Raw genomic sequence first — 22500 nt, 5'->3', positions numbered from 1 at the left:
GAGTAGATAACTAACCAAACATAATATAGAGTAGATAACTAACCAAACATAATATAGAGTAGATAACTAACCAAACATAATATAGAGTAGATAACTAACCAAACATAATGTAGAGTAGATAACTAACCAAACATAATGTAGAATAGATAACTAACCAAACATAATATAGAGTAGATAACTAACCAAACATAATATAGAGTAGATAACTAACCAACCATAATGTAGAGTAGATAACTAACCAAACATAATATAGAGTAGATAACTAACCAAACATAATATAGAGTAGATAACTAACCAAACATAATGTAGAATAGATAACTAACCAAACATAATGTAGAATAGATAACTAACCAAACATAATGTAGAATAGATAACTAACCAAACATAATATAGAGTAGATAACTAACCAAACATAATGTAGAGTAGATAACTAACCAAACATAATGTAGAATAGATAACTAACCAAACATAATGTAGAGTAGATAATTAACCAACCATAATGTAGAGTAGGTAACTAACCAAACATAATATAGAGTAGATAACTAACCAACCATAATGTAGAGTAGATAACTAACCAAACATAATGTAGAGTAGATAACTAACCAACCATAATGTAGAGTAGATAACTAACCAAACATAATATAGAGTAGATAACTAACCAAACATAATGTAGAGTAGATAACTAACCAAACATAATGTAGAGTAGTTAACTAACCAACCATAATGTAGAATAGATAACTAACCAAACATAATGTAGAGTAGTTAACTAACCAACCATAATGTAGAATAGATAACTAACCAAACATAATATAGAGTAGATAACTAACCAAACATAATATAGAGTAGATAACTAACCAAACATAATGTAGAATAGATAACTAACCAAACATAATGTAGAATAGATAACTAACCAAACATAATATAGAGTAGATAACTAACCAAACATAATATAGAGTAGATAACTAACCAAACATAATGTAGAATAGATAACTAACCAAACATAATATAGAGTAGATAATTAACCAACCATAATGTAGAGTAGGTAACTAACCAAACATAATATAGAGTAGATAACTAACCAACCATAATGTAGAGTAGATAACTAACCAAACATAATGTAGAGTAGATAACTAACCAACCATAATGTAGAGTAGATAACTAACCAAACATAATGTAGAATAGATAACTAACCAAACATAATGTAGAGTAGATAATTAACCAACCATAATGTAGAGTAGATAACTAACCAAACATAATATAGAGTAGATAACTAACCAACCATAATGTAGAGTAGATAACTAACCAAACATAATGTAGAGTAGATAACTAACCAACCATAATGTAGAGTAGATAACTAACCAACCATAATGTAGAGTAGATAACTAACCAACCATAATGTAGAGTAGATAACTAACCAACCATAATGTAGAGTAGATAACTAACCAAACATAATGTAGAGTAGATAACTAACCAACCATAATGTAGAGTAGATAACTAACCAAACATAATGTAGAGTAGATAACTAACCAAACATAATGTAGAGTAGATAACTAACCAAACATAACGTAGATAACTAACCAAACATAATGTAGAGTAGTTAACTAACCAACCATAACGTAGAGTAGTTAACTAACCAACCATAACGTAGAGTAGATAACTAACCAACCATAACGTAGAGTAGTTAACTAACCAACCATAACGTAGAGTAGGTAACTAACCAACCATAACGTAGAGTAGATAACTAACCAACCATCATGTAGAGTAGGTAACTAACCAACCATAACGTAGAGTAGGTAACTAACCAACCATAACGTAGAGTAGTTAACTAACCAACCATAACGTAGAGTAGATAACTAACCAAACATAATGTAGAGTAGTTAACTAACCAACCATAATGTAGAGTAGATAACTAACCAAACATAATGTAGAGTAGATAACTAACCAAACATAACGTAGAGTAGATAACTAACCAAACATAACGTAGAGTAGATAACTAACCAACCATAACGTAGAGTAGATAACTAACCAAACATAATGTAGAGTAGATAACTAACCAAACATAATGTAGAGTAGATAACTAACCAAACATAATATAGAGTAGATAACTAACCAACCATAACGTAGAGTAGATAACTAACCAAACATAATGTAGAGTAGATAACTAACCAAACATAATGTAGAGTAGATAACTAACCAACCATAACGTAGAGTAGATAACTAACCAAACATAACGTAGAGTAGATAACTAACCAAACATAATGTAGAGTAGATAACTAACCAAACATAATGTAGAGTAGATAACTAACCAACCATAACGTAGAGTAGATAACTAACCAAACATAATGTAGAGTAGATAACTAACCAAACATAACGTAGAGTAGATAACTAACCAAACATAATGTAGAGTAGATAACTAACCAAACATAACGTAGAGTAGATAACTAACCAACCATAATGTAGAGTAGATAACTAACCAAACATAATGTAGAGTAGATAACTAACCAAACATAATGTAGAGTAGTTAACTAACCAACCATAACGTAGAGTAGATAACTAACCAAACATAACGTAGAGTAGATAACTAACCAAACATAACGTAGAGTAGATAACTAACCAAACATAATATAGAGTAGATAACTAACCAACCATAACGTAGAGTAGATAACTAACCAAACATAATGTAGAGTAGATAACTAACCAAACATAATGTAGAGTAGTTAACTAACCAACCATAACGTAGAGTAGATAACTAACCAAACATAACGTAGAGTAGATAACTAACCAAACATAATGTAGAGTAGATAACTAACCAAACATAATGTAGAGTAGATAACTAACCAAACATAATGTAGAGTAGATAACTAACCAAACATAATGTAGAGTAGTTAACTAACCAACCATAACGTAGAGTAGATAACTAACCAAACATAACGTAGAGTAGATAACTAACCAAACATAACGTAGAGTAGATAACTAACCAAACATAATGTAGAGTAGATAACTAACCAAACATAATGTAGAGTAGATAACTAACCAAACATAATGTAGAGTAGTTAACTAACCAACCATAACGTAGAGTAGATAACTAACCAAACATAACGTAGAGTAGATAACTAACCAAACATAATGTAGAGTAGATAACTAACCAAACATAATGTAGAGTAGATAACTAACCAACCATAACGTAGAGTAGTTGACTTACAAAGAGGAATGTTTATAGCACTATTATAACACACTGAACTTACAAAGAGCAGCAGACACTTGTTCTCCCGGATGGCTCCGCAGCAGCCCAGGAAGCCGAGGAGGAAGAGCATTGCCCCCATGGCCAGGATGATGTACCCCAGTGAAGAGCAGAGGGTTGGCTGCTACGATCTCCCTGAAGCCCATAGGGTCCACCAGTACCCACACACCCACACCAAGCAGGAAGGAGCCTCCTAACTGGACCACACACACACAAACACAGAGAGGGAGCCAATCAGAATAGGAGAGACACACAGGCAGCCAATCAGAACAGAGTATAGCCAGGAAGAAGGAAGTATAGTAGGAAGTTGATGTCTGATTTAACTGGGAGAGGCTATACCGTGTGCCCAAGTTAATGATGCTTGTCACTCAAGTATGACAGGGGGATGGATTATCTTGGCAGAGGAGAAATGCTCACTAACAGGGATGGAAACACATTTGTGCTCAGAATCTCTGAGAAAAATAAGCTTTTATGTTCGCATGGAACATTTCTGGGATATTTTTATTTCAGCTGATGTAACATGAGACCAACACTTTACATGTTGCATTTCTATTTCTGTTCAGTGGGACATCAGACAGCAGAACATCAGACAGTAGAACATCAGACAGTAGAACATCAGACAGTAGAACATCAGACAGTAGAACATCAGACAGCAGAACATCAGACAGTAGAACATCAGACAGCAGAACATCAGACAGCAGAACATCAGACAGCAGAACATCAGACAGTAGAACATCAGACAGTAGAACATCAGACAGTAGAACATCAGACAGAGAACATCAGACAGTAGAACATCAGACAGAGAACATCAGACAGCAGAACATCAGACAGCAGAACATCAGACAGCAGAACATCAGACAGCAGAACATCAGACAGCAGAACATCAGACAGCAGAACATCAGACAGCAGAACATCAGACAGCAGAACATCAGACAGCAGAACATCAGACAGCAGCATCAGACAGTAGAACATCAGACAGCAGAACATCAGACAGTAGAACATCAGACAGTAGAACATCAGACAGTAGAACATCAGACAGCAGAACATCAGACAGTAGAACATCAGACAGTAGAACATCAGACAGTAGAACATCAGACAGCAGAACATCAGACAGTAGAACATCAGACAGCAGAACATCAGACAGCAGAACATCAGACAGCAGAACATCAGACAGCAGAACATCAGACAGTAGAACATCAGACAGCAGAACATCAGACAGTAGAACATCAGACAGTAGAACATCAGACAGTAGAACATCAGACAGTAGAACATCAGACAGTAGAACATCAGACAGCAGAACATCAGACAGTAGAACATCAGACAGTAGAACATCAGACAGAGAACATCAGACAGCAGAACATCAGACAGACAGAGACATCAGACAGCAGAACATCAGACAGCAGAACATCAGACAGTAGAACATCAGACAGCAGAACATCAGACAGTAGAACATCAGACAGCAGAACATCAGACAGCAGAACATCAGACAGCAGAACATCAGACAGCAGAACATCAGACAGTAGAACATCAGACAGCAGAACATCAGACAGTAGAACATCAGACAGTAGAACATCAGACAGTAGAACATCAGACAGCAGAACATCAGACAGTAGAACATCAGACAGCAGAACATCAGACAGTAGAACAGAGAACATCAGACAGCAGAACATCAGACAGACAGAACATCAGACAGAGAACATCAGACAGAAACATCAGACAGCAGAACATCAGACAGCAGAACATCAGACAGCAGAACATCAGACAGCAGAACATCAGACATCACAGTAGAACATCAGACAGCAGAACATCAGACAGAGAACATCAGACAGTAGAACATCAGACAGTAGAACATCAGACAGCAGAACATCAGACAGTAGAACATCAGACAGTAGAACATCAGACAGCAGAACAGACAGCAGAACATCAGAACATCAGACAGTAGAACATCAGACAGCAGAACATCAGACAGTAGAACATCAGACAGTAGAACAGAACATCAGACAGTAGAACATCAGACAGTAGAACATCAGACAGCAGAACATCAGTGAACATCAGACAGCAGAACATCAGACAGTAGAACATCAGACAGTAGAACATCAGACAGCAGAACATCAGACAGAGTGACATCAGACAGTAGAACATCAGACAGTAGAACATCAGACAGTAGAACATCAGACAGCAGAACATCAGACAGCAGAACATCAGACAGTAGAACAGAACATCAGACAGTAGAACATCAGACAGTAGAACATCAGAACATCAGACAGAGAACATCAGACAGTAGAACATCAGACAGCAGAACATCAGACAGTAGAACATCAGACAGCAGAACATCAGACAGTAGAACATCAGACAGCAGAACATCAGACAGTAGAACATCAGACAGTAGAACATCAGACAGCAGAACATCAGACAGTAGAACATCAGACAGTAGAGACATCAGACAGTAGACAGTACATCAGACAGCAGAACATCAGACAGTAGAACATCAGACAGTAGAACATCAGACAGTAGAACATCAGACAGTAGAACATCAGACAGCAGAACATCAGACAGCAGAACATCAGACAGCAGAACATCAGACAGCAGAACATCAGACAGTAGAACATCAGACAGCAGAACATCAGAACATCAGACAGCAGAACATCAGACAGTAGAACATCAGACAGCAGAACATCAGACAGTAGAACATCAGACAGCAGAACATCAGACAGTAGAACATCAGACATCAGACATCAGAACAACAGACAGTAGAACATCAGACAGCAGAACATCAGACAGTAGAACATCAGACATCAGACATCAGAACAACAGACATCAGAACATCAGACATCAGAACAACAGACATCAGAACAACAGACAGTAGAACATCAGAATCAGACATCAGAACAACAGACAGCAGAACATCAGAACAGTAGAACATCAGACAGTAGAACATCAGAACATCAGACAGCAGAACATCAGACAGCAGAACATCAGACAGTAGAACATCAGACAGCAGAACATCAGACAGCAGAACAACAGACAGCAGAACATCAGAACAGTAGAACATCAGACAGTAGAACATCAGACATCAGAACAACAGACAGCAGAACATCAGACAGCAGAACATCAGACAGTAGAACATCAGACAGCAGAATATCAGACAGCAGAACATCAGACAGCAGAACATCAGACAGCAGAACATCAGACAGTAGAACATCAGACAGTAGAACATCAGACAGCAGAACATCAGACAGCAGAACATCAGACAGTAGAACATCAGACAGTAGAACATCAGACAGTAGAACATCAGACAGCAGAACATCAGACAGCAGAACATCAGAACAACAGAACATCAGACATCAGAACAACAGACAGCAGAACATCAGAAAAACAGAACATCAGACATCAGAACATCAGAAAGCAGAACATCAGACAGCAGAACATCAAACAGCAGAACATCAGAACATCAGACAGCAGAACATCAGAAAGCAGAACATCAGACAGCAGAACATCAGACAGTAGAACATCAGACAGCAGAACATCAGACAGCAGAACATCAGACAGCAGAACATCAGACAGTATAACATCAAACAGCAGGACATCAGACAGCAGAACATCAGACATCAGAACAACAGACAGTAGAACATCAGACAGCAGAACAACAGACAGCAGAACAACAGACAGTAGAACATCAGACATCAGACAGCAGAACATCAGAACATCAGACAGCAGAACATCAGACAGCAGAACATCAGACAGCAGAACATCAGACAGCAGAACATCAAACAGCAGAACATCAGACAGTAGAACATCAAACAGCAGAACATCAGACAGCAGAACATCAGACATCAAACATCAGAACAACAGACAGTAGAACATCAGACAGCAGAACAGCAGAACAACAGACAGTAGAACATCAGACATCAGACATCAGAACAACAGACATCAGAACATCAGACATCAGAACAACAGACAGCAGAACATCAGACAGTAGAACATCAAACAGCAGAACATCAGACAGCAGAACATCAGACAGTAGAACATCAGACAGCAGAACATCAGACAGTAGAACATCAGAACATCAGACAGCAGAACATCAGACAGCAGAACATCAGACAGTAGAACATCAGACAGTAGAACATCAGACAGCAGAACATCAGACAGTAGAACATCAGAACATCAGACAGCAGAACATCAGACAGCAGAACATCAGACAGCAGAACATCAGACAGCAGAACATCAGACAGTAGAACATCAGACAGCAGAACATCAGATCAGACAGCAGAACATCAGACAGCAGAACATCAGACAGTAGAACATCAGACATCAGAACATCAGACAGCAGAACATCAGACAGTAGAACATCAGACAGCAGAACAGACAGTAGAACATCAAACAGCAGAACATCAGACAGCAGAACATCAGACAGTAGAACAACAGACAGCAGAACATCAGACAGTAGAACATCAGACAGCAGAACAACAGACATCAGAACATCAGACAGCAGAACAACAGACAGCAGAACATCAGAACAGTAGAACATCAGACAGTAGAACATCAGACATCAGAACAACAGACAGCAGAACATCAGACAGCAGAACATCAGACAGCAGAACATCAGACAGCAGAACATCAGACAGTAGAACATCAGACAGCAGAATATCAGACAGCAGAACATCAGACAGCAGAACATCAGACAGCAGAACATCAGACAGTAGAACATCAGACAGTAGAACATCAGACAGTAGAACATCAGACAGCAGAACATCAGACAGCAGAACATCAGACAGTAGAACATCAGACAGTAGAACATCAGACAGCAGAACATCAGACAGCAGAACATCAGAACAACAGAACATCAGACATCAGAACAACAGACAGCAGAACATCAGAAAAACAGAACATCAGACATCAGAACATCAGAAAGCAGAACATCAGACAGCAGAACATCAAACAGCAGAACATCAGAACATCAGACAGCAGAACATCAGAAAGCAGAACATCAGACAGCAGAACATCAGACAGTAGAACATCAGACAGCAGAACATCAGACAGCAGAACATCAGACAGCAGAACATCAGACAGTATAACATCAAACAGCAGAACATCAGACAGCAGAACATCAGACATCAGAACAACAGACAGTAGAACATCAGACAGCAGAACAACAGACAGCAGAACAACAGACAGTAGAACATCAGACATCAGACAGCAGAACATCAGAACATCAGACAGCAGAACATCAGACAGCAGAACATCAGACAGCAGAACATCAGACAGCAGAACATCAAACAGCAGAACATCAGACAGTAGAACATCAAACAGCAGAACATCAGACAGCAGAACATCAGACATCAAACATCAGAACAACAGACAGTAGAACATCAGACAGCAGAACAGCAGAACAACAGACAGTAGAACATCAGACATCAGACATCAGAACAACAGACATCAGAACATCAGACATCAGAACAACAGACAGCAGAACATCAGACAGTAGAACATCAAACAGCAGAACATCAGACAGCAGAACATCAGACAGTAGAACATCAGACAGCAGAACATCAGACAGTAGAACATCAGAACATCAGACAGCAGAACATCAGACAGCAGAACATCAGACAGTAGAACATCAGACAGTAGAACATCAGACAGCAGAACATCAGACAGTAGAACATCAGAACATCAGACAGCAGAACATCAGACAGCAGAACATCAGACAGCAGAACATCAGACAGCAGAACATCAGACAGTAGAACATCAGACAGCAGAACATCAGATCAGACAGCAGAACATCAGACAGCAGAACATCAGACAGTAGAACATCAGACATCAGAACATCAGACAGCAGAACATCAGACAGTAGAACATCAGACAGCAGAACATCAGACAGCAGAACATCAGACAGCAGAACATCAGACAGCAGAACATCAGACAGCAGAACATCAGACAGTAGAACATCAGACAGTAGAACATCAGACAGCAGAACATCAGACAGTAGAACATCAGACAGCAGAACAGGGAGTGTAAAGCAAGCAGCAGACAGCAGAACATCAGACCATCAGACAGTAGAACAACAGACATCAGAACAGGGAGTGTAAAGCAAGCAGCATGTACTCACAAAAATGAGGAAGTTGAAGAAGAACATGAGGTACTTGATACAGCTGAGACAGTCCCCCTCCATGGCTGTTCCCTGTGCTGAAGCCTCCCTGGACCCCTGCAGAAACACACACACACACACACACACACACACACACACACACACACACACACACACACACACACACACACACACACACACACACACACACACACACACACACACACACACACACACACACACACACACACACACACACACACACAGAGAGAGAGAGAGAGAGAGGCCTGTTAATTACTGAAAAGCATAGAGCCCTGTATAACATAAAGCAAAAGAAGGTTATGCCATAGCGTGTCTCCAGGATGGATGAGCTACAGTTCACCTACGGGTCTTTGGACTCTAGAGAAGTTAAATCGTCCTCTTAGAGACTGAGGTGAGAAGAGCCGTCGTCTCCTCTCTTCCACAACAAGGAGATACAAGGACAGACATGAGAGAGTAAAAGCTAAGCGCAGAGAGATGTCAGTCCCCAAGAGATTGTGGGAACCTGTCACTGCCAGGCTGAGTCCCCGAGTGACTCGTGAGCGACTCTGTGTCATGTGGGGACCGTGTGGGAGGATGTGTTATACTTCGTCAGAATCAGTGGATCCTGGTGTGATGAGGACCAACAGTCTCTTCCAGCTATGATGGTGTTGACGAGGACGCTGCCTCCTGCTGTCACCTGTCACAGCTGACTCACTTCACATGCTGCAGTGACACCGTTCAGACGACACAAACCTCGTCACTTAGAAAGGCAGTGTGCTGTCTGTCTGACCTTATCACTTAGATAGGCAGTGTGCTGTCTGTCTGACCTCATCACTTAGATAGGCAGTGTGCTGTCTGTCTGACTTAGATAGGCAGTGTGCTGTCTGTCTGACCTTAGATAGGCAGTGTGCTGTCTGTCTGACCTTAGATAGGCAGTGTGCTGTCTGTCTGACCTTAGATAGGCAGTGTGCTGTCTGTCTGACCTTAGATAGGCAGTGTGCTGTCTGTCTGACCTTAGATAGGCAGTGTGCTGTCTGTCTGACCTTAGATAGGCAGTGTGCTGTCTGTCTGACATCACTTAGATAGGCAGTGTGCTGTCTGTCTGACATCACTTAGATAGGCAGTGTGCTGTCTGTCTGACCTTAGATAGGCAGCGTGCTGTCTGTCTGACCTTAGATAGGCAGTGTGCTGTCTGTCTGACCTTAGATAGGCAGTGTGCTGTCTGTCTGACCTTAGATAGGCAGTGTGCTGTCTGTCTGACCTTAGATAGGCAGTGTGCTGTCTCTCTGACCTTAGATAGGCAGTGTGCTGTCTGTCTGACCTTAGATAGGCAGTGTGCTGTCTCTCTGATCTTAGATAGGCAGTGTGCTGTCTCTCTGACCTTAGATAGGCAGTGTGCTGTCTGTCTGACCTTAGATAGGCAGTGTGCTGTCTGTCTGACCATAGATAGGCAGTGTGCTGTCTGTCTGACCTTAGATAGGCAGTGTGCTGTCTGTCTGACCTTAGATAGGCAGTGTGCTGTCTGTCCGACCTAGGCAGTGTGCTGTCTGTCTGACCTTAGATAGGCAGTGTGCTGTCTGTCTGACCTTAGATAGGCAGTGTGCTGTCTCTCTGATCTTAGATAGGCAGTGTGCTGTCTGTCTGACCTTAGATAGGCAGTGTGCTGTCTGTCTGACCTTAGATAGGCAGTGTGCTGTCTGTCTGACCTTAGATAGGCAGTGTGCTGTCTGTCTGACCTTAGATAGGCAGTGTGCTGTCTGTCTGACCTTAGATAGGCAGTGTGATGTCTGTCTGACCTTAGATAGGCAGTGTGCTGTCTGTCTGACCTTAGATAGGCAGTGTGCTGTCTGTCTGACCTTAGATAGGCAGTGTGCTGTCTGTCTGACCTTAGATAGGCAGTGTGCTGTCTGTCTGACCTTAGATAGGCAGTGTGCTGTCTGTCTGACCTTAGATAGGCAGTGTGCTGTCTGTCTGACCTTAGATAGGCAGTGTGCTGTCTGTCTGACCTTAGATAGGCAGTGTGCTGTCTGTCTGACCACTTAGATAGGCAGTGTGCTGTCTGTCTGACATCACTTAGATAGGCAGTGTGCTGTCTGTCTGACCTTAGATAGGCAGCGTGCTGTCTGTCTGACCTTAGATAGGCAGTGTGCTGTCTGTCTGACCTTAGATAGGCAGTGTGCTGTCTGTCTGACCTTAGATAGGCAGTGTGCTGTCTGTCTGACCTTAGATAGGCAGTGTGCTGTCTCTCTGACCTTAGATAGGCAGTGTGCTGTCTGTCTGACCTTAGATAGGCAGTGTGCTGTCTCTCTGATCTTAGATAGGCAGTGTGCTGTCTCTCTGACCTTAGATAGGCAGTGTGCTGTCTGTCTGACCTTAGATAGGCAGTGTGCTGTCTGTCTGACCATAGATAGGCAGTGTGCTGTCTGTCTGACCTTAGATAGGCAGTGTGCTGTCTGTCTGACCTAGATAGGCAGTGTGCTGTCTGTCCGACCTTAGGCAGTGTGCTGTCTGTCTGACCTTAGATAGGCAGTGTGCTGTCTGTCTGACCTTAGATAGGCAGTGTGCTGTCTCTCTGATCTTAGATAGGCAGTGTGCTGTCTGTCTGACCTTAGATAGGCAGTGTGCTGTCTGTCTGACCTGTAGATAGGCAGTGTGCTGTCTGTCTGACCTTAGATAGGCAGTGTGCTGTCTGTCTGACCTTAGATAGGCAGTGTGCTGTCTGTCTGACCTTAGATAGGCAGTGTGCTGTCTGTCTGACCTTAGATAGGCAGTGTGCTGTCTGTCTGACCTTAGATAGGCAGTGTGCTGTCTGTCTGCGCTCCCTGTTCACACCAGCAATAAATGAAACCCGATTCTCCCTGGGTACATCCCATCCCTGTATAGTGCACTATGAGCCCTATGGGTACTACATAGGGAATAGGGTGCTATCTGCTACATACACCCCTATTGTTAGTCCCTCAGTGGGCACTCAGCTGAGTGTATTTACTGCCTATCTGAACACTGTCTGACCTGTGTTGCTGGTCTTAGTCTATTTAACTAAATGGTGTGTGTGTGTGTGTGTGTGTGTGTGTGTTTGGTGGAGTCCAGTTCTGCTATGACTGGCCGGGGCAGAGTAGAGCACTCTGGGTAATTGATGTGTTTTAAAGGGGATTTTGGGTAATGAAGTGAAGTCTTTTTTTCATAAATGTCTGGGGAATTTGGGTTTATTGACACACACACACAAAGAGAGAGAGAAACACACACACACACACACACATCAATACATGGAGAAACACACACACACACAGAGAGAGAGAGAGAGAACACACACACACACACACATCAATACATGGAGAAACACACACACACACAGAGAGAGAGAGAGAAACACACACACACACACACACACACACACACACACACACACACACACACACACACACACACACACACACACACACACACACACACACACACACACACACACACACACACACACACACTGCACAGAACTCCAGTGTCCCACTCTGCAGCTGTGGTTCCTGTTTAACATAGGGCTAGGGGCAGCTGGACGATTTCACACTGCCAAATAGAAGATGGACAGAAATAATTCCCTTCACTATCTCCCCCTCTCTCCTCCTTTCCTTCTTTCCTCTCCATCCTCATCCTCTCTTTTCTATTCTCCTCTCATTCCTCTCTCCTCCTCTCCTCTCATTCCTCCTCTCCTATCTATTCTCCTCTCATTCCTCTCTCCTCTCCTCTCTATTCTCCTCCTCCTCCTCTCCTATCTATTCTCCTCTCATTCCTTCCTCCTCCTCCTCCTCCCTCCTCTCCTCTCTATTCTCCTCCTCTCTCCTCCTCCTCTCTATTCTCCTCCTCCTCTCTATTCTCCTGCTCTCTATTCTCCTCCTCTCTCCTCCTCCTCTCTATTCTCCTCCTCTCCTCTCTATTCTCCTCCTCTCTCCTCCTCCTCTCTATTCTCCTCTTCCTCTCTATTCTCCTCCTCTCCTATCTATTCTCCTCTCATTCCTCTCTCCTCCTCCTCTCTTCTCTTCTCCTCCTCTCCTCTCTATTCTCCTCCTCCTCCTCCTCCTCTTCCTCCTCAGAGAGGAGCAGTTCCATTATAATTCAATAGTCCTGCATCCTGCTGTTCCCTAAAGCAGTTTACAGCACAATACTGTCCCTCCCTCAGGTGTAGAGCTCAATAGACCCATGTTATAGCGTGTGTGGTTTCAATAGACCCATGTTATAGTGTGTGGTTTCAATAGACCCATGTTATAGTGTGTGGTTTCAATAGACCCATGTTATGGCGTGTGTGGTTTCAATAGACCCATGTTATAGTGTGTGGTTTCAATAGACCCATGTTATAGTGTGTGGTTTCAATAGACCCATGTTATAGTGTGTGGTTTCAATAGACCCATGTTATAGTGTGTGGTTTCAATAGACCCATGTTATGGAGTGTGTGGTTTGTGTGTGTGTTTCTGTCACTAGCCCTGATAGATTCTGCTGTGCTCACCAATCCAGAGACTCCTTATTTATTCATTTATCTTTATTTAACTAGGCAAGTCAGTTAAAGAACAAATTCATATCTGCTCAGAAACGAACTGAAACACACACCAAACCTCTTCAGGGCCTACAGGTACAGTGATCGGTAAGCTGCTCTGACAGCTGATGCTTAAAGTTAGAGAGGGAGATATGAGACTCCAGCTTCAGTGATTTTTGCAATTCGTTCCAGTCATTGGCAGCAGACAACTGGAAGGAAAGGCGGCCAAAGGCGGAGTTGGCTTTGGGGATGACCAGTGAAATATACCTGCTGGAGCACGTGCTACGGGTGGGTGCTGCTATGGTGACCAGTGAGCTGAGATAAGGCGGGACTTTACCTAGCATAGACTTATAGATGACCTGGAGCCAGTGGGTTTGGCGATGAATATGTAGCGAGGACCAGCCAACGAGAGCGTACAGGTCACAGAGGTGGGTAGTATATGGGGCTCTGGTGACTAAAAGGATGGCACTGTGATAGACTGCATCCAGTTTGCTGAGTAGAGTGTTGGAGGCTATTTTGTAAATGACATCGCCAAGGATCAGTCAGTCAATGATTGGTAGGATAGTCAGTTTTATGAGGGTATGTTTGGCACCCTCCCGCCCGACTAGCCTCCCCCCCAGCCCCCCACCTCTAGCCACCTCCTAGCCTCCCCCCTCCCCCACCGCTAGCCACCTCAATAGGTGGGGCTGGGGGAGGCTAGGAGGGGCTGGGGAGGTGGCTAGGGTGAGGCTAGGTGGCTAGCGGTGAGGCTAGGAGGTGGCTAGCAATGGGGCTGGGGGAGGCTAGGAGGTGGCTAGCGGTGGGGCTGGGGGAGGCTAGGAGGTGGGGGGGCTGGGGGAGGCTAGGAGGTGGCTAGCGGTGGGGCTGGGGAGGCTAGGAGGTGGCTAGCGGTGGGGCTGGGGGAGGCTAGGAGGTGGGGCTGGGGGAGGCTAGGAGGTGGCTAGAGGTGGGGCTGGGGGAGGCTAGGAGGTGGCTAGAGGTGGGGCTGGGGGAGGCTAGTAGGTGGCTAGCGGTGGGGCTGGGGGAGGCTAGGAGGTGGGGCTGGGTTGGAGGCTTGGAGGTGGCTAGAGGTGGGGCTGGGGGAGGCTAGGCTAGGAGGTGGCTAGCGGTGGGGCTGGGGAGGCTAGGAGGTGGGGCTGGGGGAGGCTGGAGGCTAGGAGGTGGCTAGCGGTGGGGCTGGGGAGGCTAGGAGGTGGCTAGCGGTGGGGCTGGGGAGGCTAGGAGGTGGCTAGCGGTGGGGCTGGGGGAGGCTAGGAGGTGGCTAGCGGTGGGGCTGGGGGAGGCTAGGAGGTGGCTAGCGGTGGGGCTGGGGAGGCTAGGAGGTGGCTAGCGGTGGGGCTGGGGGAGGCTAGGAGGTGGCTAGCGGTGGGGCTGGGGGAGGCTAGGAGGTGGCTAGCGGTGGGGCTGGGGGAGGCTAGGAGGTGGCTAGAGGTGGGGCTGGGGGAGGCTAGGAGGTGGCTAGCGGTGGGGCTGGGGAGGCTAGGAGGTGGCTAGCGGTGGGGCTGGGGGAGGCTAGGAGGTGGCTAGCGGTGGGGCTGGGGGAGGCTAGGAGGTGGCTAGCGGTGGGGCTGGGGAGGCTAGGAGGTGGCTAGCGGTGGGGCTGGGGAGGCTAGGAGGTGGCTAGCGGTGGGGCTGGGGGAGGCTAGGAGGTGGCTGGGGCGGTGGGGCTGGGGAGGCTAGGAGGTGGCTAGCGGTGGGGCTGGGGAGGCTAGGAGGTGGCTAGAGGTGGGGCTGGGGAGGCTAGGAGGTGGCTAGCGGTGGGGCTGGGGAGGCTAGGAGGTGGCTAGAGGTGGGGCTGGGGGAGGCTAGGAGGTGGCTAGCGGTGGGGCTGGGGGGGCTGGGGGAGGCTAGGAGGTGGCTAGCGGTGGGGCTGGGGGAGGCTAGGAGGTGGCTAGCGGTGGGGCTGGGGGAGGCTAGGAGGTGGCTAGCGGTGGGGCTGGGGGAGGCTAGGAGGTGGCTAGCGGTGGGGCTGGGGGAGGCTAGGAGGTGGCTAGCGGTGGGGCTGGGGAGGCTAGGAGGTGGCTAGCGGTGGAGTTTGAAGAAGTGCAGCGTATACAGGAAGTTTTTTCTCACAGGACAGAGAACATTGGATTCAGATTTCCTTCAATCAGAACACGGCCTCAATCAGAACACGGCCTCCCAGGTGGCGCAGTGGTCCCGGGTGGCGCAGTGGGGCCTCCCGGGTGGCGCAGTGGTTAGTGGTTAAGGGCCTCCCGGGTGGCCCTCCCGGGTGGCGCAGTGGGCCTTAAGGTGGTTAAGGGCCTCCTGGGTGGCGCAGTGGTTAAGGGCCTCCCGGGTGGCGCAGTGGTTAAGGGCGCTGTACTGCAGCGCAGCTGTGCCACCAGAGACTCTGGGTTCGGCCCAGGCTCTGTCGTAACCGGCCGCGACCGGGAGGTCCATGGGGTGATGCACAATTGGCCTAACGTCGTCCGGGTTAGGGAGGGCTTGGCCGGTAGGGATATCCTTGTCTCATCGCACACCAGCGACTCCTGTGGCGGGCCGGGCGCAGTACGCGCTTACGAGGTCGCTAGGGGCACGGTGTTTCCTCCGACACATTGGTGCAGCTGGCTTCCGGGTTGGATGCGCGCTGTGTTAAGAAGCAGTGCGGCTTGGTTGGGTTGTGTATCGGAGGACACATGACTTTCAACCTTCGTCTCTCCCGAGCCCGTACGGGAGTTGTAGCGATGAGACAAGATAGTAGCTACTAAAACAATTGGATACCATGAAATTGTGGAGAAAAAGGGGTAAAATTAAAAAATATCTTTCTTAAAATCAATCAGCTTCTTCCTACACCTACACCTCCTTCTCCTCCTCCTTCACTACTATCTCCTCTACCTCCTTCACTTCTATCTCCTCCATTATCTGCTCCACCTTCTCCATTATCTGCTCCACATCCTCCTCCACTATCTCCTCCAGCTCCTTCTCCATTATCTGCTCCACCTCCTCCTTCACTACTATCTCCTCCACCTCCTCCTCCTCCATTATCTGCTCCACCTTCTCCATTATCTGCTCCACATCCTCCTCCACTATCTCCTCCACCTCCTTCTCCATTATCTGCTCCACCTCCTCCTCCTCCACCTCCTCCTTCACTACTATCTCATCCTCCTCCATTATCTGCTCCACCTTCTCCTCCACTATCTCCTCCACCTCCTCCTCCTCCATTATCTGCTCCACCTCCTCCTCCACTATCTCCTCCACCTCCTCCTCCTCCATTATCTGCTCCACCTTCTCCATTATCTCCTCCACTATCTCCTCCACCTCCTTCTCCATTATCTGCTCCACCTCCTCCACTATCTCCTCCTCCTCCACCTCCTCCTCCTCCTTCTCCTTCACTACTATCTCCTCCTCCTCCTCCTCCATTATCTGCTCTACCACCTCCTCCTCCACTATCTTTAGTCTGATGAAAGGATCCTCTCTCTCTCTCAGACCTTGAGAGCAGTATGATAATAACAAGGCGGTTAAACAATCATCTGTGTGCTACGCCAGACTAGGAGAAGCAACGGAAATACTGGAAATCCTCAAGAGTTTATTTGGGTTATAGTTTAAGGTTTAGTTTATATAGTGTCAAGCGTGGCATATTTTTGGCCACCGACTGACATGATCCAGATCAGAGTTTTATTTGAGAGGTTTTTACGTTCCCTCACGTTAACGGTGTACTCTTCACTGCCTACAGAGGTTTTTACGTTCCCTGCACCCTATTCCCTATAAAGAGCGGAGCCTGGAGGGGTCAAAAGTAGTGCACTTTATAGAAAACAGGGAGCCATTTGTGACTCTGGTTCAGCTCCAGTGTCAGAGAGGAGAAGGGTTTTTCCTAAGGTAAACTCTGTACTGTCTGTGTCAGAGAGGGGAAGGGGTTTTCCTAAGGTAAACTCTGTACTGTCTGTGTCAGAGAGGGGAAGGGGTTTTCCTGAGGTAAACTCTGTACTGCTGTCTGTGTCAGAGAGGGAAAGGGGTTTTCCTGAGGTAAACTCTGTACTGTCTGTGTCAGAGAGGAGAAGGGGTTTTCCTGAGGTAAACTCTGTACTGTCTGTGTCAGAGAGGGGAAGGAGTTTTCCTGAGGTAAACTCTTTACTGTCTGTCAGAGAGGGGAAGGGGTTTTTCTGAGGTAAACTCTGTACTGTCTGTGTCAGAGAGGGGAAGGGGTTTTCCTGAGGTAAACTCTGTACTGTCTGTGTCAGAGAGGGGAAGGGGTTTTTCTGAGGTAAACTCTGTACTGCTGTCTGTGTCAGAGAGGGGAAGTGGTTTTCCTGAGGTAAACTCTGTACTGTCTGTGTCAGAGAGGGAAGGGGTTTTCCTGAGGTAAACTCTGTACTGTCTGTGTCAGAGAGGGGAAGGGGTTTTCCTGAGGTAAACTCTGTACTGTCTGTGTCAGAGAGGGGAAGGGGTTTTCCTGAGGTAAACTCTGTACTGTCTGTGTCAGAGAGGGGAAGGGGTTTTCCTGAGGTAAACTCTGTACTGCTGTCTCTGTCAGAGAGGGGAAGGGGTTTTCCTGAGGTAAACTCTGTACTCTCTGTGTCAGAGAGGGGAAGGGGTTTTCCTGAGGTAAACTCTGTACTGTCTGTGTCAGAGAGGGGAAGGGGTTTTCCTGAGGTAAACTCTGTACTGCTGTCTGTGTCAGAGAGGGGAAGGGGTTTCCTGAGGTAAACTCTGTACTGCTGTCTGTGTCAGAGAGGGGAAGGGGTTTTTCTGAGGTAAACTCTGTACTGCTGTCTGTGTCAGAGAGGGGAAGGGGTTTCCTGAGGTAAACTCTGTACTGTGTCTCTGTACTGTCTGTGTCAGAGAGGGGAAGGGGTTTTCCTGAGGTAAACTCTGTACTGTCTGTGTCAGAGAGGGGAAGGGGTTTTCCTGAGGTAAACTCTGTACTGCTGTCTGTGTCAGAGAGGGAAAGGGGTTTTCCTGAGGTAAACTCTGTACTGTCTGTGTCAGAGAGGGGAAGGAGTTTTCCTGAGGTAAACTCTTTACTGTCTGTCAGAGAGGGGAAGGGGTTTTTCTGAGGTAAACTCTGTACTGTCTGTGTCAGAGAGGGGAAGGGCTTTTCCTGAGGTAAACTCTGTACTGTCTGTGTCAGAGAGGGGAAGGAGTTTTCCTGAGGTAAACTCTGTACTGTCTGTGTCAGAGAGGGGAAGGGGTTTTCCTGAGGTAAACTCTGTACTGTCTGTGTCAGAGAGGGGAAGGGGTTTTCCTGAGGTAAACTCTGTACTGTCTGTGTCAGAGAGGGGAAGGGGTTTTTCTGAGGTAAACTCTGTACTGCTGTCTGTGTCAGAGAGGGGAAGGGGGTTTCCTGAGGTAAACTCTGTACTGTGTCTCTGTACTGTCTGTGTCAGAGAGGGGAAGGGGTTTTCCTGAGGTAAACTCTGTACTGTCTGTGTCAGAGAGGGGAAGGAGTTTTCCTGAGGTAAACTCTGTACTGTCTGTGTCAGAGAGGGAAAGGGGTTTTCCTGAGGTAAACTCTGTACTGCTGTCTGTGTCAGAGAGGGGAAGGGGTTTTTCTGAGGTAAACTCTGTACTGCCGTCTGTGTCAGAGAGGAGAAGGGGTTTTCCTGAGGTAAACTCTGTACTGTCTCTTTCAGAGAGGGGAAGGGGTTTTCCTGAGGTAAACTCTGTACTGCTGTCTGTGTCAGAGAGGGGAAGAGGTTTTCCTGAGGTAAACTCTGTACTGTGTGTCTCCGTACTGTCTGTGTCTCTGTCTACCTCTAGTAGCTTTATGACTCTGGGCCGACATCACAGAGACACAGTTCAGGCCCTGGCAGATCTCTCTCTTCATTCTCTTTATCTCACCATCTTTATTCCGTTAATTCTCAGTGTAAAAATATCTTCTTTAAAAAAAACCTGTGGGCAGTGAAAACGGGGGACAGCAGAGTTTCCTCATGACACAAACCAAACCAAAAGTCAAATGTTAAGATGTACTGTACATACTGTGTACCCATAAACCCCCTCAATGCTTGTTGTTTTTCAGAGTCATTCTGTCAACCTGAGGAATTTTATTTTATAACCTTGTTTTAACTTGGCAAGTCAATTAAGAACAAATTCTTATTTTTTGATGACAGCCTAGGAACAGTGGGATAACTGCCTTGTTCAGGGGCAGAATGAGAACTTTTCAGCTCTGGGATTTGATCTTAAGACCTTACGGTTACAAGTCCAATGCTCTAACCACTTGGCTACCTGCCACCCCAATAGAGTAGGCTATTCTAAAACAGACACAACCACATAACTGTCCTCCTCACAAACCACACGTCATTATGGCAACCCCATCTGCGGTAACTTAGAAATTAAAGGACACAAACAAAACCATTTCAATCTGGTGGTTTTGAGAGAAGAGAGATGAAGAGGAGATATATGACTGAATGAAAGAATGAATGAACGAAAGGACAAATCAATTTAGAAAACAGATTAAGAGTTTAGAAAATCGCTGCAGGTCACCTGAGACTCATTGTCTGACAGTCCCCTTGATACCCCAGCACCAGGTCTGCCAGTCCCCTTGATACCCCACCACCAGGTCAGCCAGTCCCCTTGATACCCCACCCCACCACCAGCCCTGATACCCCACCACCAGTCCCCCCCTTGATACCCCACCACCAGGTCAGCCCCCCTTGATACCCCACCACCAGGTCAGCCAGTCCCCTTGATACCCCACCACCAGGTCTAACAGTCCCCTTTATACCCCACCACCAGGTCAGCCAGTCCCCTTGATACCCCACCACCAGCCCTGCCAGTCCCCTTGATACCCCACCACCAGGTCTAACAGTCCCCTTGATACCCCACCACCAGGTCAGCCAGTCCCCTTGATACCCCACCACCAGCACTGCCAGTCCACTTGATACCCCACCACTAGGTCTAACAGTCCCCTTGATACCCCACCACCAGCCCTGCCAGTCCCCTTGATACCCCACCACCAGCCCTGCCAGTCCCCTTGATACCCCACCACCAGGTCTGCCAGTCCCCTTGATACCCCACCACCAGGTCTGCCAGTCCCCTTGATACCCCACCACCAGGTCTGCCAGTCCCCTTGATACCCCACCACCAGGTCTGCCAGTCCCCTTGATACCCCACCACCAGGTCTGCCAGTCCCCTTGATACCCCACCACCGGCCCTGCTAGTCCCCTTGATACCCCACCACCAGCCCAGCCAGTCCCCTTGATACCCCACCACCAGCCCTGCCAGTCCCCTTGATACCCCACCACCAGCCCAGCCAGTCCCCTTGATACCCCACCACCAGACCAGCCAGTCCCCTTGATACCCCACCACCAGCCCAGCCAGTCCCCTTGATACCCCACCACCAGATCAGCCAGTCCCCTTGATACCCCACCACCAGCCCTGCCAGTCCCCTTGATACCCCACCACCAGGTCTGCCAGTCCCCTTGATACCCACCACCAGGTCTGCCAGTCCCCTTGATACCCCACCACCAGCCCAGCCAGTCCCCTTGATACCCCACCACCAGGTCTGCCAGTCCCCTTGATACCCCACCACCAGGTCTGCCAGTCCCCTTGATACCCCACCACCAGCCCAGCCAGTCCTCTTGATACCCCACCACCAGGTCTGCCAGTCCCCTTGATACCCCACCACCAGATCAGCCAGTCCCCTTGATACCCCACCACCAGGTCAGCCAGTCCCCTTGATACCCCACCACCAGGTCAGCCAGTCCCCTTGATACCCTACCACCAGGTCTGACAGTCCCCTTGATACCCCACCACCAGCCCTGCCAGTCCCCATGATACCCCACCACCAGCCCTGCCAGTCCCCTTGATACCCCAACACCAGCCCAGCCAGTCCCCTTGATACCCCACCACCAGGTCAGCCAGTCCCCTTGATACCCCACCACCAGCCCTGCCAGTCCCCTTGATACCCCACCACCAGCCCAGCCAGTCCCCTTGATACCCCACTACCAGCCCTGCCAGTCCCCTTGATACCCCACCACCAGCCCAGCCAGTCCCCTTGATACCCCACCACCAGACCAGCCAGTCCCCTTGATACCCCACCACCAGCCCAGCCAGTCCCCTTGATACCCCACCACCAGGTCTGCCAGTCCCATTGATACCCCAACACCAGCCCTGCCAGTCCCCTTGATACCCCAATACCAGCCCTGCCAGTCCCCTTGATACCCCAACACCAGCCCTGCCAGTCCCCTTGATACCCCACCACCAGGTCTGAGATTTATACCAATCAAATGGAGAGAAGAGAGAGAAGGGAGGAGTAGACAGAGGAGAGCTGACTGTTTCAGCTCTGCTCTCTGATGAGATGGCTCCTCAGCTGACTGTTTCAGCTCTGCTCTCTGATGAGATGGCTCCTCAGCTGACTGTTTCAGTTCTGCTCTCTGATGAGATGGCTGATGAGAGTGATGCGTTGGATGGTGTCTCTCAGAAGACCTGCCCCAACCTGTCCTATCTAGTCTGAACCTGTCTCCTGGTCTAACCTGTCCTATCTAGTCTGAACCTGTCCCCTGGTCTCATCTTTAGCCTCCCATGTTCAAGACCTGCCCCAACCTGTCCTATCTAGTCTGAACCTGTCCCCTGGTCTAATCTGTCCTATCTAGTCTGAACCTGTCCCCTAGTCTAATCTGTCCTATCTAGTCTGAACCTGTCCCTGGTCTAATCTGTCCTATCTAGTCTGAACCTGTCCCTTGCCCTAACCTG

At 47.1% G+C, this 22500-nt stretch overlaps 1 pseudogene; it reads right to left on the bottom strand.

The window, feature by feature from the left end:
- LOC121844956 overlaps positions 1 to 22500 on the bottom strand; it is a 59651-nt pseudogene that overhangs the window by 7461 nt on the left and 29690 nt on the right.

The sequence above is a fragment of the Oncorhynchus tshawytscha genome, unplaced genomic scaffold (assembly GCF_018296145.1).
Source record: "Oncorhynchus tshawytscha isolate Ot180627B unplaced genomic scaffold, Otsh_v2.0 Un_contig_7502_pilon_pilon, whole genome shotgun sequence".
Classification (NCBI taxonomy): domain Eukaryota; kingdom Metazoa; phylum Chordata; class Actinopteri; order Salmoniformes; family Salmonidae; genus Oncorhynchus; species Oncorhynchus tshawytscha.
The sequence above is the reverse complement of the archived record's forward strand: the minus strand, read 5'-3'. Positions and strand labels throughout refer to the sequence as shown.